General features: G+C 34.1%; 1 protein-coding gene and 1 non-coding gene across 3 annotated transcripts in view; one reads left to right on the top strand and one right to left on the bottom strand.

The window, feature by feature from the left end:
* Window positions 1-18710, bottom strand: part of Raskol (Ras GTPase-activating protein raskol) — a 281119-nt gene that overhangs the window by 245892 nt on the left and 16517 nt on the right. The gene's annotated exons all lie outside the window — the stretch shown is intronic.
* LOC145972601 (U12 minor spliceosomal RNA) lies at window positions 1822-1969 on the top strand. The gene has a single exon (XR_014439236.1). It is a non-coding gene; the product is annotated as a U12 minor spliceosomal RNA (small nuclear RNA).

Below are 18710 nucleotides of genomic sequence, written 5' to 3'. Positions count from 1 at the left end.
AATGCATATTCCGTACAATCTTCAATTATCCCATTGCATGGTTGTCCGCGAAGACATATGGTATCGACAAGACGCAGCGATGACCACTCTCGACTACAGAATGCATCTCAAACAATGCTCACATCGATGCATATAATACGCAATGTGCGATAAGGGGATGTCGCAATCGAATGTGAATACCATATGGAGATAAAGGAGGAGCAGAAGCGAAAAGCACATGCATGATGATGCACAGGAGGAGGATGGAAGAAGAGGGATGTCAAGAGAGACGATAATCAAGAGAGAATGCAAACGTGTTTGGGACAATGTCGTATCGGCGTCTACAATGTCGAAGGCGGAGTTATCAAAGATAGGTGGACTATTCATGGAAGTGATGACTAGCCGTGTATATCCGGGCATATTGCTAAAGGGATGATAATTAGTAAGGGATGATAATTAGTAATCAAGTGCGAGCAAAGGAAGAAGGAAATATATTGAATCAATCTTATCCTGCTCCTCACAAATATTACACATGTTAAATATGTTATGCCTGGATAAAATAAGATGAAAGAATTCCATTATAATGATTCAATATAAACAATTCCTTGATTAAATATGAATAAATTAATATCTGTGAAATATCGTTATTTTAATTATATTCCTAGTTATTCTTTTTTTCTTGGTTGTAAAAAATATAACAATAGAGTAATAATTTTTTAATTATGAAATAATCCATGTTTTCAATGAATTTTACATTTAAAGAAAAAGTTTCCAGAAAAAAATGAATTTTTTCTAGATAGCTTTTTTTTTAAATTCTAACATTTTATTTAGATTTTAAGCATCGATATAAAGTATAATGTATTTTTGTATTGATACTTAATATAAGTATGTAAAATAATAAGTTGAAATTAATAATTAAATTGTATTATAATTAATAAATTGTGTTAAATTAATTATTAATAAATGAAGAAAAAAGTTGAGACGTCCGAATAATATATACGAAGACAGTTTGCAAAATATTTTCATTACATTACTGTATCCAAGCATAACATAATATAGGATAGATGTCATAGAACAGGAAAAAGGGTTAAGATGTCTTTAAGACATTTTTTTGTTATCACCGCTTCGATGACTGTATTTTATTGTCCCGCTCGACGCTACTCAATGAACAGTTAAATCAATTCGTTACCGAAGTAAATTGATAAGGATATAAGCCGCGGCAAAGTTACTGGCTAAAATGTTCACACAGACATACGCAGGAACATACACATACAAACACACACAAACGGAACTTATCCGGCCAGCCGCACAATTTTAATACGAGTCGCGCATAATGAACCTAATATCATTACGGAACGTTCATTACGGCATAATAAATGCATAAGAGTACGCTTAGCAGCTTCGATGTTTTCAGACACGCCACTGACGCGGAGTTCTTTTACAAACATTTTTCTCTTCCCGGGGAAAAGAAAGATTGCCTTGCCTTTATTGTCATCGCAATTTTAATTGCTTGCTTGATTTATTCTTGTAATTAACTAATGATATGATGGAATAATGGCGCAAATATAAACTATGCAAGTAGAAAAATTAATGACAAAATCTACTAATTGATTGTGGCACATGACGAGAAAGAGCATCATGTATTGCATCTATCCATAATCATTGTAATTAATTTTTCGCTAATAATTTTAATACGACTTATAATGCTTTCAGATCAAACTTGACGGATCTACATTGTAGTACCCATTGTGCTCGATAGATGGCAAACCGGTTTAGTACTATCTCGTAAGAAGAAATCCATTCGGTAGCGTATAAGTAAATGACTGCGAGGCGCGGAATCTCGTGCCTTAAACTAATGAGTAAGGAAAATATAGAGCTTTGGTAACGCTTAGCTATGCTCAATTAAGCGAACCAATTTTTGAAGAGGCTCAGGTCGTCCCAAGGCTGTGCGAACTACTTTTTCGCGTGGCTAGGTGAAGCGATCTACCTCGTAATCTGAATACAAAACATGTGTGCCACATTAGAACGTGTAGTAAAATTAATCGATGATAACGAGAGTCTATCAAAGTGTTGATATTTCAATCTTATTATATTTAGAAATGTAATGATGGTACACACGATCCTATTTTGCAATAAACTTCTATACCTATGCCTATAAAATTAAATTAATTACAGTGGATTTAATCTCATTAAATTGTTTCATTATATTTTCATAATATGTTAATTTTCTTTTAAGATCAATTTATCGTATTATTTTTCAATGGTGATTAATTATTTAATGATTCGAATGTATGATTTTAATCGCTAAAGCATTTTACGACTATTTCCGAGAACCTTTCGTACACAATTAGTCACTCGTACGCTCATTAACACGTGTGTTGCTGGATTATTCAACCATCTATCGATTTAAGCTGCATCGTTGATTTATAGCGGCTACCTTTCTCTCCTCCAGCGAGTCTATTTTTGTCGCGTGACACAGGTCTTTCGTAATACTTGGAATGATAATTTCCGTGCCTCGAATTCCACGTGTATATACCTCGTTATGATTCACACATTATTCTCGACCGGACGCCTCTCGCTAATGTTAATAAAACATCCTCGCAAATATATAGGTTCCTAACTTTCATAGAATCTGCAGAGGAAAAACGCCAGTATTAATTTCCCCGAAGATGTCGATTCTCGCGTCTTGAATAATAAACAGGCAAATAAAATAAGCGATCAGAATTGATTTCCTGAGTAATGACGTGTATTCGATAAATTTCCTATTTAAATATACGGTTTATTAATAAGAATATTAATAATAATAAATTAATAATAATAATATTAATATATTTTTATTATTATTATAGTTATTTAATAATAAGAGTTTGTTAAATAGAGTTTATTAATTAATAACAACAATTTAATAATAATATTAATTAATGAAAAATAAATAATATCTCTTTGGATTAGTTGCTATAAATTAATAATAATAATATTAATATATTTTTATTATTATTATAGTTATTTAATAAGAGTTTGTTAAGTAGAATTTATTAATTAATAACAACAAATTAATAATAATATTAATTAATGAAAAATAAATAATATCTCTTTGGATTAATCAGTTGTCCACATCTTGAAAAGTTCTAATATACATATATATCCATGTATCTTGCTTTGTCGCATACACAGGTAAAAAAAAAATGTATATATATATATATATGTTTATGTATATATGCACGCATATAAAAAAGGCAGATATTACATGAGAAACGTGTAATACTCGTCTTTTTAAGCTCCTAAAACGACGGTCGCTCTCGTTCCAAGATATCGATATTAAAGCAGACATCCATAATGCATAAACATGTACAACGTATGCGCACGCACCGCGTCTCAAGGCTCGCGCTCTTATCTCTCGACCACGCGCTCTCGGTACCTACTTCGTCTGGCATTTCCCGAGCGCAGGGGAGCGCATTACATGCGCAAAGGCTTCGTAACGTAAGCTCCATTACGTGCATATGCGCGTGCATATGCCGACAGTGCGCTCCTTGAAAATCCGCTCGTCAAGAGGCCAGACGCGGATCCCCATCGAGACTTTACTCTCACTTCAGCAGCAACCGGTATGCCGGGCATCGCGCATTCCACGAGCGCTCCTTTCTATTTTCCTATCGTGCGCATCCAATTTTCCCCGCTTTCCGTATTTCCACGTTGATCAAAGAGAGATTTTATAGATGGGCGGCGACGGCGCTCTGTTAATATCGTACTTATTGATATGATGCGCACGTCATGTGATTAAGAGCGCATCAGGCGATGAAAAAAAAATCGGCGCAGTCGGTTGGTAGATATTGCAACGCAGAATCAATTCAATGTTTTCGTGCGATGGTCGAATTCACGTTGCAATTGCTCCCTCGATTTCCGGAGGAAAAATGTTTGGATCCGCTAATTCGCGATTTTCCATTGAAATATGTATGCAATTGCAATCTGTGAACTTGTGTATACGAGTTGTGTATGCATATGTATGTGTCATTCGATTCACTTTTTGCACTTCCGATATCTCGCGCGGTCTATTTATAACTTTATTGAACTGCATATATTTCTAATCAAGGACATAAAGCTATATATAATTTTACGCAGACTTGTAAGTGTTAAAAAAAGTATTGTAAAGACAGTCCTAGCCTCTATTGTTAACACGTTAACCATTTATTTTTACTTTATTAAATATATTATATCTATAAAATATAAATAAAATTATCGAAAGAATATCGAAAATAACGTTTCAAATCGGGAAGAAAAAAAATTCTAGATAATCACGTACAAATACTAATTTAAATATTAGTTATCCTTAAAGAAATACTAACATTATAATATAAAAAAATATATAAAAATAAATATATCACAAACTAAATACATAATTTCCAAAATTTATCGTATAAAATATATTTCCTATAAAGTTGGACATTTAATTTATTCTAGCACTATCAAAAATATCACAGATGCAAAAGCAAGGGTTTTTATCAATCGGTAGGGAAACTCCATATCTTTTGTATTATTCCGATGCATCGACTCATATGTATCCCGTGCGATTTATGATAATCTATATTTCGACTGGCATCCGGCGCGATCGATAACAGACATGATCTACGTGTGCGATTTCGATCTTCTCGGAGGCTGCGTGTTATCGCAATACGAACGACACGAGATTAATAATCATCCGCTATCATCCCTCGAAAATCCGGGGGTTGCGCGATCGTATCGGGGGTCGTGTAGAGGTCATCGCGTAGGCGGGAAGCTTCGCTTTGTACGGGTAACTAGTTTGTGTCCCTGCGTACAAGCCAGTTATGAATTTATCGAATGGAATGTAATACAATTTGAACTATACCACATAATAGAGACAGTCATCAGTAAGATAACATTATGTCTGCTTATTAAATTTAAACGGTAACTATAATATATAAGATTTCATTAGACAAATCGGTTTGTCAGATAGATTAAAGATATTTGTCATAATGTTGGCAGAATCTAAAAACGAGATCACGATTTATAATCGTATATTAAAAAAGATTCAAAATAAAGACTTAAAAATCGATAAATAATTTATTTTGAATTGTCAATTTTTTAATATCAATTTAAAAAAATATTATTCGTCAAAATATTTCAAATTTATTTATTGTCAGTACTAAAGACAATGTTTACAAAATTTATAGATATGCTCAAAAAACTACAATTTTTATTATGCAAGAATATTGCCCTAATAAAATTTGTATTACGTAAAAATAGAAGAAAAGATTTAAATAAAAGACCTAAAAATTGCAATAAAATGTCATAATATTGCTGTTACGTAATCAATCGTATCAAAGGGGAGAAGCGACATTCTGAAGATAGGGCGACCGCGCATCAGCGCGAAATGTAAGCGGATTAAAGGCAAATGATAAGCGCTTCTCTTGGCGACACGAAAACTGGTTTCATTGGATGCAGCTGTGAAATTCGTTAGCGATAAGCGTGGGACGGCACATGGAGCATGGACGCGTCGGAAATGTCGCAGACACCCCAAGGTAGAGAGAACTAACTCGACGATCAAATGACCCCCCTGGATTCCCAAAGTGCAAGTACAGCAACCGCAACTGCAGTCCACTTGCAATTTACCAGTCCCGTATGTAATGTACCGTATTCCCCAGTCATGCGAGAACGTGAATTATGCACCAGCGTGTACACGAGCGAGTACGCAACGAATGCAAATTTAAAAGATTTATGTTTTTTCTTTGAAGATTTCGAACAATAAGGTGGAACAAACTCTCTTTCTTTCAGAAATTTCTTTAGAAAACTTTTCTTATATATACGCACACATATATTTAATTTTTTTAATATTATATTGATCTAAATTTATATCAGCTTTTGGAAGCACGTATATATCTTAAAATTTCTAATAAAATAGAAAATCCTTGTTTATTACGCTTCCCTCTTTTTCTTTTCTTAAAAATAAAGCTTTTGAAATATTTCCTGGAAATTTAATAATTTAGGAAGAATTATAACTCTTTTTTTTTTACTAATAATATGATATTTTTAAATAAAAAAATAAACATAATCTCTCTCTTTTTGATTCGATAATGAATATTTGTTAAATTGTCTTCTGGAATATGAATTCAAGACATTACCTGAAAACTTCCATTCGAAGATAGTATTTTAAGCTTAAATAACGTTTCAAGAAAACCGCTTATTTCGCAATAATGATGGCTCAATGACACAAAATTGCGGATGTACGAACATCATTTACTAACGCTTGTTTGATTGCAATAAATTTTACTTTAAGAGTCTGTGTGTATATATAATTAATTTTTAAATTATTATTTTCTAAATGTATATCTTTTTTTGAAATTAATTAACATATCATTAGAAAGAGTGGATATATATGAATGTTAATAGAGATAATTATTAATAGATATATGTAGTTCATTTTTTTCAGTTCTTGTCAATCTATTAAAGAGAATTATCATAACAATTAAAATAATAAAATCATTTATTTATTGTTTATGTAGAAAACAATTTTTCTTTTTTTTTGTCAATATGACACTATTTGCAACACTGTTGTGAAAGAAGTATTATCATGGTATTATCGCGTGGTCAACATATGCCAATGTTTCGATATCACTGTCATTTAGGACTCCACGAGACCGGATATTTAGGCTTGCCAATTGAGAAAGAAAAAAATTATTCGTGTTGGCATGCGAGCGAAAAAGTCGTCAACACGTGCACTTGCGTGGATTATATAAATATATATTCCTGCATACTGTCCCCGCAAGGTACCTTCACTTTATCATACGAACGCCGCGCTCAAAAGTGCGATACACACCTGACTTTCCAGATTGACCAAGTTAATCTAGATATCAACGACTTTGAATATTTTACTGAACGAGATTTGCTAATCGATTTCTTTTAAACCATAACATCGTTGAATTCTAAAAATTAAAGATTCTTTATCGCATTGAAAATCTCAATGAATTCAAATTTTAATTATTGTATTATCTCTAATACCGAGTAAAGTGAAAATTAGTACAATTCTAAAAGTGTAAATTTAATTTCTCAAAGAAAGATCATCTCAATTTGAATAATAAAAGTACTCGTTGACATATTCGTGATTTGATATCAAGATTTATATTTTCTTACATGTCGCGTAATACATTTATACGATAATTTTTATTAACGATTGGGTCGCTAAAAGCAACTTGAGGTATTTCATAACGAGATAAAAACGACTGTAATAAATAAGCCGATATGAATTTACATTCAGAAAGCTACCGTGGCGTGACGCACGCGTGGCCTGTACTTTTCGTTTACGTGAGTACAATGAATGTGACGTGATAACGCGCCGCTACGTACGCGTTACATGTATACCTTCTTAAAAAATTCACATCACCGGGATATAATTTTTTTTTATTAAACTGTCTTCCTCGGTTTATCTCTCCGCGCGAATGTCTCGGACAAAAATTGCGAAATAAGTACACCTCGCGATTTATTACTTGGAATTGATCGTTCCACGGAGAAGAGGCATCGCGAAAGGAAAAACGCGAGCCGAGTAATCCATCACTGGCAATCATCGTTAAGCCACGCAGGGATGGATCGTTCGTTTCATAACGCGTTTAATTTTTCGCGAAGGGTTCGAGAGAGCGTTATCTCCCCCGGCGCGATAAGAGAAGTGATTTATCTAGCGAATTCCTCCAAATGAACCTACCGTTACAACGATGCTCTCAACCCTCGACTAATGGACGAACGGGACGAATGTTAACCGTGACAAATGGACACATGCCGCATCGGGCGCAACCCTTCCACGTCCCGATTTTCTATCACCCCCTAATCGTACTATACGCTCCGCAATAGTCACGTTCCCGTGTGACATTACCGTGGAAATAATTATCTCCGTGACGCGACGCCCACGCATGCGACACCCACGTTTTCGTTCGCGGTACATAACGGCAAAGATCCCACGCGACCGCCGCTGCGTCCATCCACCTTTACTCCCCCTTGCCCTCCCCTCCCTTGGCGTACGTGTAGCGAAACGTGTTCCCCGGCGCGATAGCAACCCCCCGCAGAATTGTACTTGGGGCGTGCGCGCGCGGACATTGCTCGTTTTCGGTCCTGACGAGCGATAAACGAGAAGTCGGCGGAATGTTACAACCGACTGCGGTATCCCAAGGGGATGTTTGTGCGTGCATCCCCGGTTATTGCCGGCTTCTGAACGCAGCTCGACGTCGACAACATGACCGCGCAGCTACAACAAACAGTGCCGTTTTCACGAGGAAATACATACGTCGCACGTTGACGTGTTTAGAATTATTTAGCCTTTATTTACGCTCTCTTGCAGTTTTCGCCCCTAAAAATTTATATGTTTAACATATCTCTCTCCTTCTCTTTAGCAACACAGAATTACTTTGCTGATTATTTTTCAAATGATAAAAGAAACTTAAAAATGTTTGCGTATTTGAAATGAAAAACTTGACAATTTTCTCCAGAGACTCATATATGTCTAATTATATATTTGGATGAGTGATATATTAAATTTATTCGCACGATTCGATATTATCAACGATAGCGTACATCTTTTGATTTTTACGAGACTGGCAGCCAGGAACGCAATCAATGCATAGTTATGGTATATTACCGGGATGGCAATAATCATGTTTTTGAATCGAACCTTCAAAGCCACGTGTTTTATACCGCCTATAATGAGTAACATACGCGCCTGCAATAACACCAGTGGCTGCCTGTGTTCAGGTCAGGGTTGAATCGCCACAGAAACAGCAATCTCTTATTAACAGGGAGGATCAAACGGTATCCGCAAAATATGTTTTTTCCGCCGCTTATTTTTCTTATTTGTGTGTAATTTTTATAAAAATCGACATGTTCTCTTTGAATTTTCATTGAGAACTAATATAAATATTAGTTTTATCTTATCTGAAAAAACATTCTAAAAAGTAAAGCTTAATTTACAATATATAAGCTCTATAAATTCTATAATAATATCTACAAAAATCAAGGTAATTTTTATATTAATGATAAAAAAGACAATTATATTTTATCGCTGCAGAGGTACTATTTTTAATTATTTTTAATCGTTTTCTTAATATTTTATAGAATTTCTTAATATCGTAGACACAATAAATATCACCCATATCGCAAAATATATTGGCAAATAATGTAAAATATAAATATTATCTATATTCTCATATATTAATCTCATGTATTATATAAAAAAAATTAATTTATTGAAAATTGTGATAATCGCACTTTCATTGCCATTTTTATTTTAACCCATTATTTCGCCTTTTGTGACAATTTTCAAATCTGATTTGAGACTTTTGCCGTGCGTACACGTATCAAAAACTCGTTAACACGGATTTCTGGTTACCAGGTGGAAGCGCTGTACCGAGACGAAGTTGTTTATGTGCGCATAGAAAGTAGTCGGAGATCAATGTTTTCAGCGATTACCAGAAATAAATATATATAAAAATGTAAAATATACAAATGTAAAAATGTAAACAAAATAATTTTAAAATTATTCGAGAAAGTGAAAAAAGATGGAAAAATTTTTAATTTTTTTAAAATTCTGCATGTATCTAATAATAAATATTATAACATATAGATACAAATATAATTAAAGATTTAATATCTATATTTTCTTTGAATATAACATGATTTTATCGAAATTTTGACCCAATCCATTGCAATTTGTTTAAAGTTTTAATTTCTATTCCATGTTTTAAAAATTATCAACAAAAATTTAGCAAGTTCCCGAGAAATTATTTTCTAATATCGGCTCATGTGAAAGTATCCACAGAACTGTTCGAGATATCTCTATAAAACACTATTCTCGTGACAGCAATATGATTGCAGCACAAGCTTGGTCCGCAAATCCCTGTGATTATAAAGAAGAAAACAGAATAGCTTTCAAGTATTTCGCTAGCACTAATGATTTGATAGAATGACATTTATTATTTTTCCAGTAGACAAAAGCACGTAGTGCACGCCTTATGGTTTAACTGTAAGCGCACACCGGATGACGGTCGCAGACAGATACGTAGGTGCAACTGCAGACACAAAGTGCCGGAAGCGTGCTCGACGTGCGTGACACGCATCACGCATAGGTGACACGCACCACCGCATTCGCGTATGTGCGTGCGTTTACAAACCGTTAAAAGCCGCCCGGCGCCGGTAGATAGTACCGCTCGAAATTTAGGAGAAGAAGGAGAGAGAGAGAGAGAGAATCGTTTAGAGTATTGCGTGCGTTGGCGTGAATATTTTGCACGCATTGATACGCACCGACAGCTGAGCGGCACGCTACGTCAGTGTCGCAGCACAGATTCCTGTGTTATTTTTCTTCCCCCTGTTTTATATTTTACACAGACGACAGACGTGTATGTACGTGGGCCACCCCCTCTCCCTCCTCCTCTCCGCAATCGTGAAAAATCGCAAAGCATTTCACGCATTCCGAACATTCTCATCTCGCGGTGCAAAAATTTACGCGTCACGAGTCGCCGAATTATTTTATATGGCCGACGCGCTTTTCAAGTTATGAAATGGGCTCGTTATATTGAGCGAGCATTGAGTACTATTTTTTTTTTCTGTGCGCACGTATATACGTACATACACAAAAGACACAGTGTACACTCGCCCACGTGAGTGGAAATAATTCGACGTTCCTCTCTCGCCGGAAAAAGCCGCATACGTCAGCACAAGCACACGTTAAAAATTACATTGCAAATACAATATATTTCAGATTACGCCCGCTTATACCGCAAACAAATAATTCGCATCTGTTTGATTTTTTGATACAAAATTTCACTGATAAAATCTATCGCGATAAATTTTTAATTCATTACACGAATAAGAAAACAAAACGATATATCATGAATAAACAGATATTTTATTATTTGTTTGATTCCGTGATTTATGATACAAATATCAAGTCAATTAAAAGTCTATAATTTTGATGTAGAAATGTATTAGAAATTTTTGAAATAAATAAATATTTAAAAAAAAATTATGTACAAAATATTCTAAATTTTATTGACTGAGATGATCTATCGACATTATAAAAATTGTATAATTAAAAATTGAAATTTTTCGATTATAATGCGTCATTATTTGCCTCGTTCTATTATCTTGGTAAAAGCTCGGCATTATTCAGTACCTCGATATAGTTTATCGAGAATGGGATGAAACGTCGATACGCTCAAATTAATCCTAATTAAATAATTTACACTAAAGTACGTTTACGCAATGTGAGCACAAATAATTGAATCGGTATGAGCACAGTGTCCGTTGACATTTTTACAGCTATTACAGAGGCATCATTCGTCGACCGACATTTCGCGCTGTTAAACGAGCAGCCCGCGCGCGAGTTGCTGAATATATCGCTGAATAAATCGCCGTGAGCGATATCGGAAATATAGTGAAATACTTTGCGTAGCGAGCACGAGCATCGAAACGGAATAATAAATTCCATCTCGCGCGAGCTATTAAAAATTTGCACGCGCGCTTCGTAATCGAAAAAGCATCGTCGCGTTACATAACACACGCGAACGCAATGCGAAATATATATTTCTCTCTGCACGCACCGTTAATATTTTCTCAATCGCACGCACCATTAATATTTCACTCAATCTGACAATAAAATGTCATGCGAGTCGTCCCGCCCACACGTTCGCAGATGCCGTTAAAATAGTAAATAATAGATATGGCTTCGACTTAATATTACATTTAATATTGTTAAAAGTAGAATATTCCTAATTCTGTACTTTGAAATAATGTAAAGATCGCATTCAAACATGTTTGAAATATATTTGTTCTTAAATTTTTTTATTCTTTCCACGTTTTAAAAATATGAATATTATAGACATATTTTATTTAAATATAAATCTGATCTTTCAAACACATTTTGCTCGAGAAATACTCCAAGTCCAAACAATTCTAAAGAAAAAAAATTCTAAAAAACAAATGAGAAGAACGCACAATATTTCTCCTGTGTGATAAAAATAACAATTCTACGTAGATCGAATGCATCGTTTCTTTTGTTTCTTTTGTACAAAGGAAACAGATATAATGTCGACACGAGATCAAAATCAGACAGCCATATTTCACGTTAAACGCGGGGTGAGGAAGCGTCATATAGTCAATAAATCTCATTCGGCTGATATGTGGCAAGTCGATTTGAATTGACGTAGCTTTTTGATGCGGATTTTTCATAAAATTCGGCATCCAAAAATCTGCGTATGCAATATCGTTCCATCAAGCGCGCGTTCCAAGCTTGCGGATATGTTCGCCGAAAAATTTCGCGTCGCGCGTACAGAGACACGTGGCATGCGGCACTTTCCAAGCAGATAGAAACAAGGATGGTATCTCTTTGACGTGCGCGACATCCCTCCCATACGATCCCGTCAAATGAAATTCCGTGCTGTCATACGCCACAAACGACAGAGATGTATGAAACGTACGGAAGAGACGAGAGAACTTTGCGAATCTACATCGCGACGTATCGAAAAACGTTACCACGTCGCTCGATCCCACCGGCGAGATCTGAAGAATGCGATATTGTTTGATAAGATGCATATTTGCAGAAGCTATAATATTCTTAACACACATTATACTTGTAATGTTGCGGTAGAAAAATAGTATCAAATAATTAATGTTTTATTTAAACTTTTTATACAGGTACAATGCACTTGTCGGTCAATAATAATTTATTCAATATTACAAGATAAACTTTGATTATACGAAATCCGATTACTTAATAATTGAGGATCCACTCAACGAATATAAACAAAATTTTAATGAAGCTCGTTATACGAGTCGTACGAATCATTATTTGTCAATCGAAATTGATTGTTCATTTTTCCTTACTTTTCTATGAATGACAAATTTAAAATTTACAAGTTTTTGTTTAAATCTAAAATAAGCTCAGAAAATTACACATCTCGAAAAGGTTCAAATACGAGAGTAAAGAAAGGAAGTCCGGCCTCTTTACATTTATTTAGAGAAACATTTAATTGTAAATTGCTGTCTAGGGCCTTAATGGACTGCCTGAGCGGCGAACAATAGGTACACTGATGGTAGAGAAAGACAGATATAGAGAAAGAGAGGGTGATGCAGACGGAAATGAAGAGAAGATGCCGTTGCAAGCGGGAATGAAAGAAAACAGATCAAAGAAAATATTGCTTATACTCTCTTGGATTTTAAAAAGAATAGAAAAATTAAATTAAGTTTCCTAGAGTGAAACTTTAAAGCGATATATCGAGTGTAAATTTTACATGCACAATATAATAATTTTATGATTAAGAAGTCACTAAAAAATGACATCAACATTATTGAAATCTCAATAAAATTTAATGTAACAATTTGTAATTCTAAAACACTTATTAATATAAAAATTAATATAAAAAAATTTAATAACGCAACAAACTGCATATTTTATCAGATAATTTAACGGATTAACTTTCTTAATCCTGTACACTTTTATCAGAAAAGTTTTTATATACATCTACGCAAGAAAGGAAATGCGAGATGAACAAAGAAAAATTGAGAGGATTGAATGAATTGACGAATTACCCGCAATGTGCAAAAAAGAGGAGCAATTGAGCGCGAATGAAGCGAGCAACGAGTGAGCAATTGGTCAGTACAATGCCATTAATTGATGTGGAATTTCGACTCGTCAGTTTCGACGAAAAATACGCCATAGTTGGACAATCATAATATTGGAATACAAATTTTGAATCCTTGTTTTAATATAAACATAATTTATATAGTAATAAAAAATATACTTTATATAGTATAAAATGATCATATTTTCATTTTTACAATAAAATAAATAAAATTAAAACTTTCTGTCTATCTATATAACATTGAGAGATTTAAATTTTTAATAAAGTTATATAATTATTTAATTTAATCACATAATTATGTGCGTGTATCCCGTGAAACTATGAAATAGAAAACACAAACGAGTGTGTTTTAGATATCAATTGAGGATTATAATATTAATTTTAATTGAACAAGCTAAAAGTTAGAAGTTGGTTCACCAAAATATTTATATAAACAAGCGTAAATTGTAAAAACGAAGAGTCTTATCGGCGAGAAACTTTCGTTAATCTATCTCGCGAAATCTAGCCGTAGGCAACGAATCCGCAATAAGAAACCATGGTATGTATGCTACTCTTATCACCCTCGTGCAGAAGCCCGATTTTCTCATTTCCGGCGATCGAATCTCTCGCGAAAACTTCAAATCCCCATTGTAAAACGGATAACAGGTCTGAGAGTTTATCCTTTCATGCCCCCTCTCTCTCTCTCTTTTCCTCTCCTCTGCTGCATCACAATAAAAATAATAGATAAAACTTTAAGTTACTTTAATTTTATATATACATCGATTTAAAGAAGTCTAAATCTCAATCGATTTAAAGAAACTAAACAATAAAAAATATCTATTAAATCAAATTCTCCAGAGATCTCACCTTTACGAGATTAATTCTTGAGACTCTTTTTAGCGGATTATTTCAAAATTAAACAAAAAACAAACAAAATTCCAAATTAAATGCAAGCAGCTCTATAATAGGATGGAACTGTATTTTTTTTTAAATCAGAATTATACCGCAGAGTGCGAACAATTCTGACGAGTATCCTATTAATCGATTCTCGTAAATTTCACAGAATTTTAATCAAGGAATATGCGCGGCGCTCCCCAATTATTGGCGTTCTCTTTCGTATTTCACATTCCAATCTTAAAAATTAATCAATTTATCAATATTGAAACGCAGACAGATCAAAAAAAGACTGGAAATACGTGATTCCGTGCCGTAGGTCAATTTACTTTTTTTTTCATTGAAAAAAAACGGAACTCAATAATTCTTCCGACAAGATTTAATACAGCCCGATATTAAAGATTTCATTTTATATTGGCACAGTTATGCATCAAGGAAAATAAAAGTCCAGAAAGGTTGAAAAAAAGATTATGAGAGCTAATAGAGAATCGATTAAATAAGAATATCTGTCAATCATTCCATGTCTTTTCACCATGACATTGAATATACAATATTTAATTGAATTTTTTTGCAAATGTAACCGAGATTTTAAACGGCATTTTTAACGTATCGAGTATATATATCATGTAAGAGCAAAGAATGTGAAAAAAAAAGATGAATCGACAAATTCAATCAAAGAAAATCTAGATGACTAGGGGAACAAAAGGAACGCTTATTTATGAAGTCAAAGGCGCCATCGTGGCACATCAACTTTATGCAGACACACCCACGCGATAACAGTACGTGACGAAATGGTCTATGTTTACAGTCACAACGAGAACGTGCGTATCTTTATGCAGGTATGCGGCCGAAGGAAATTAAGTATGCAGCATGGCAGAAATAAACTCGAGAGGGTGAGCATTTTAAATTATCATATTAAAAAAAAGAAAAAATATATAGTTATGCTAATTAATCGTTTTCATTGAAAGAAGATATTTCATTTCAAGTATTACGTAAAAAAAAAAATTATTTATTTCGAATCCATAATAAAAAGAAATAAAAATATTACTTTTTCTTTAGATTAATTAAAAAAAGTTAATGTTCGATAAATATAATGTAACGTAAATGATACATTGGTATATCAATAAAAAAATTAATAATTACTTCTATTAATAGTTACTAATTAATAGTTACTAATCAAAAAATTCAAACATGCAATCAATATCATATATATCATGTGTTAAATTATATAAAACACTGACATAAAACATTCTGTAGAATCTCTAACATACATCGGTCTTTCGATGTGCTGATTTCATTCTTATTTGAACAGTTGCCCCTATCTATTTTTTATCCAAGTAATTCGAATTCGTAAACTCTTCGTGCGTCTCGTCGTTTTTGTGCGCGCGAATCGTAGAATTCGACGGAAAGAGCAAAAAAGAACCGAGAGTCTAATTCGAGAAACAAGTGGCGCAACCCCGGGACCAAAAATATGTCGAAAGGAAGTGCCTGGAAGGCAAAGCTCGCGTAGGTTTTAAATCGCTCCTCCCCCCACGAATTATTTATTCTCGTCGTCGGATGCAACGTCATTCTTCACGACCGCGTTCCCGATTCGGATCGGCCGTGTTCGCGAAATTTCCTCGAGAACTTGACGAGAATTAGGCCACATTGCACGTTGACGTATTCCGTTCTCACGTGCCGAGAAGCTGTTACGAGTTTATGGTATGACTCGCGTATGGTTTGACAAATTGGAAGACCCGAGATAGGTGTGCAACGAGGATTATTATAGCCGGCAACGCGCCGAATCGAAACACCATTTCTCAGACACACATGGCGAGATCGTCGATAATGCTCGTGAGAGCACGGTAATTATCGCGGGCGAGATAATGACGAGGAATCCCGCGATTGAAATCGCTCCCTCCGCTTCGCGAATGTCGCGAAACGACTTCCGCGTGTGTCGAACTTGGCTTTGTCTCTGGAAGCCGTTTGTTTTCTTAATCCTTTCGCTAACATTAGGCAGAAAGCGGCGGTTAATAATACTTCATCGTGAGAACCACGCGATAAAGGCGCGATTACACGGAGGTGGATAACGCAAGCCTCGATTTCTTCGTGCAAAACGCGCTTAAGTCACGTCTATCACTAAGATCTTGACAGTCGAGTTTGATTCGGACGAAGAAATGAGACAATTAAGACGCTACTAATATTATTGCGATGCCCGTCACGGTCGAATTATAACGACTCATTAGCAAGAAATTATCGTTGTTTCGCAAATAAGTCCGGAGATGGCCGGTTCTCACAAGGTCGCTGACCTTCGTCATCGCGGATGCCAACCTTCGGTAAATGGATATGTTCCGCCCGACCACAAATTCTGCTTGTTAAAGGAGACACATGCACGCGTACGTATGCGCACGATGAGAACCGTATGCACTCGGAAATCACCGGCATTCGCGGAATATTACATATTCGCGGTATCTCCGGATCGTACATACGCAAATAATGCGCAATCGTGAGACATCAGTGGGCAACGAGAAAAACAGAATGGGCATAAATCACGACGTGTCACGCAACTTCTCAATGTCGTTAATATTGCGGTAAGAATAGATCCTGAGCGCGTATATATTATATGCATAATCAGATCCTAGCTAGTTTTAAACTAATTTTTTACTCTGCACAATTTCTCTAAAGATAAACTTTTATACAAACTTTTTATATCGAGAGAAAGAGAGAGAGAAATTAAATTATTTTTATCGAACATTAATTATAATATAAAATACAATTATAAAGTATGTCATTATTCGAAAATAAAAAGAGAGAATATCAAGTTTGGTAAATCTTGTTAATGTGACAGATGGGATTCAAACTTGCGAATATGTATAATATTGTAATTATAAAAATAGAATATTGTGAGATTAATTCTTATGCGCAAAAGGCTAAAGTTCGGTGAACGTTTCACTATTAATTATCTACTAATTATCGTCAATAATTACCGAAAACAATAGAATAATTACTGTCTTTATAGGTAATTAGATCAAAGCACTGCTAAACATTCTCACAATCAGGTTATCGATCTTGAAATGGATCTAGATTATTATTAATGGAACAATTCCAAATCGCATCAAACAATCGATCACTAAAGGCTTTTTCAGACGTTATTTGGTCTTGCTGATATAAAATTACGGGATTATTACATAAATAAATGCATGATAATATACACAGTTGATGTGCGTTTTCTCAAACAATTTTGTTCTGTTGAATTTGATTCTGTTAAATTTATAATATTACTTCTGAATATTAATTACAAAGACCTATATTAAATTATATCCACCGTAGAAGTAATATAATATATATTAATAAATTATTAATAAATGATAATATATACATTTCTAATGAATTATAAATATTCGATGGTCTTATGGCTTTGTAGCATCAACGTAAAGTTTTATAATTTAATAAATCTTTGTTGAATGAACGAATGAAATATGATGTGTCTAGCATAGCATAGGCACACAAATGTTTGAAATTTAAATTTTCGCTCTTTCGTATCACGAACTTTAATTTCACTTGCATTATTTCTTGCCATAAATCACGGAAAATATAATAGAATTTTATAAATATAAAAAACAATCTTTTAAGACGAATTTGTGGCAAATACAAATATAAATGTTTCTAAGAATCAATTAGTTTTCTACATTAATTCTCTTCTCTATTACAAATATAATTGCCATGTGAAGCGAAAAGGATATAATATCCAATAATTTAATGTCCTACATTTATTTAATTCTTATAAATAGAAAATTAAATTGGATCTCTTACATTGAGTTACTATCTGACGATTCTATTTCGAGAAACGATGTCGAAATTCCAAGGTGGCAACAGTCGACTTGTTCGTCGGAGAAGTTACGAAAGTGAGAAGGCACATTTAATACACCTTCAATAAATATTATTAACAAATTAATTACGCGATATTAAATACATTCAATTAAAATCGTTGTTTCATAAAAATCTCAGTCTATATTTCAGTTGAATTATCTAATAAAAATACCTAATGTCAACCTACGCCAACCAAAACAAAATTACGAATCGAGCTCTTTCTTTGCTTAAATAATCGTCGCGAAATCTTGATGTCCCTTCAAGCAGATTTTATTATTGTTGCAGGTTCTCTGAAACATTAAGACGCGAGATAATTTATATTCAGCGAGGAAAAGGGAGGTAAGATGAATAATTCGACAAGATAATGCCACGACGGGG

The sequence above is a fragment of the Camponotus vicinus genome, unplaced genomic scaffold (genome assembly GCF_025532165.1).
Source record: "Camponotus vicinus isolate PSW18456_S1 unplaced genomic scaffold, iyCamVici1.0 SCAF_5, whole genome shotgun sequence".
Taxonomy (NCBI): domain Eukaryota; kingdom Metazoa; phylum Arthropoda; class Insecta; order Hymenoptera; family Formicidae; genus Camponotus; species Camponotus vicinus.
This window is presented reverse-complemented; position numbering and strand designations above follow the sequence as displayed.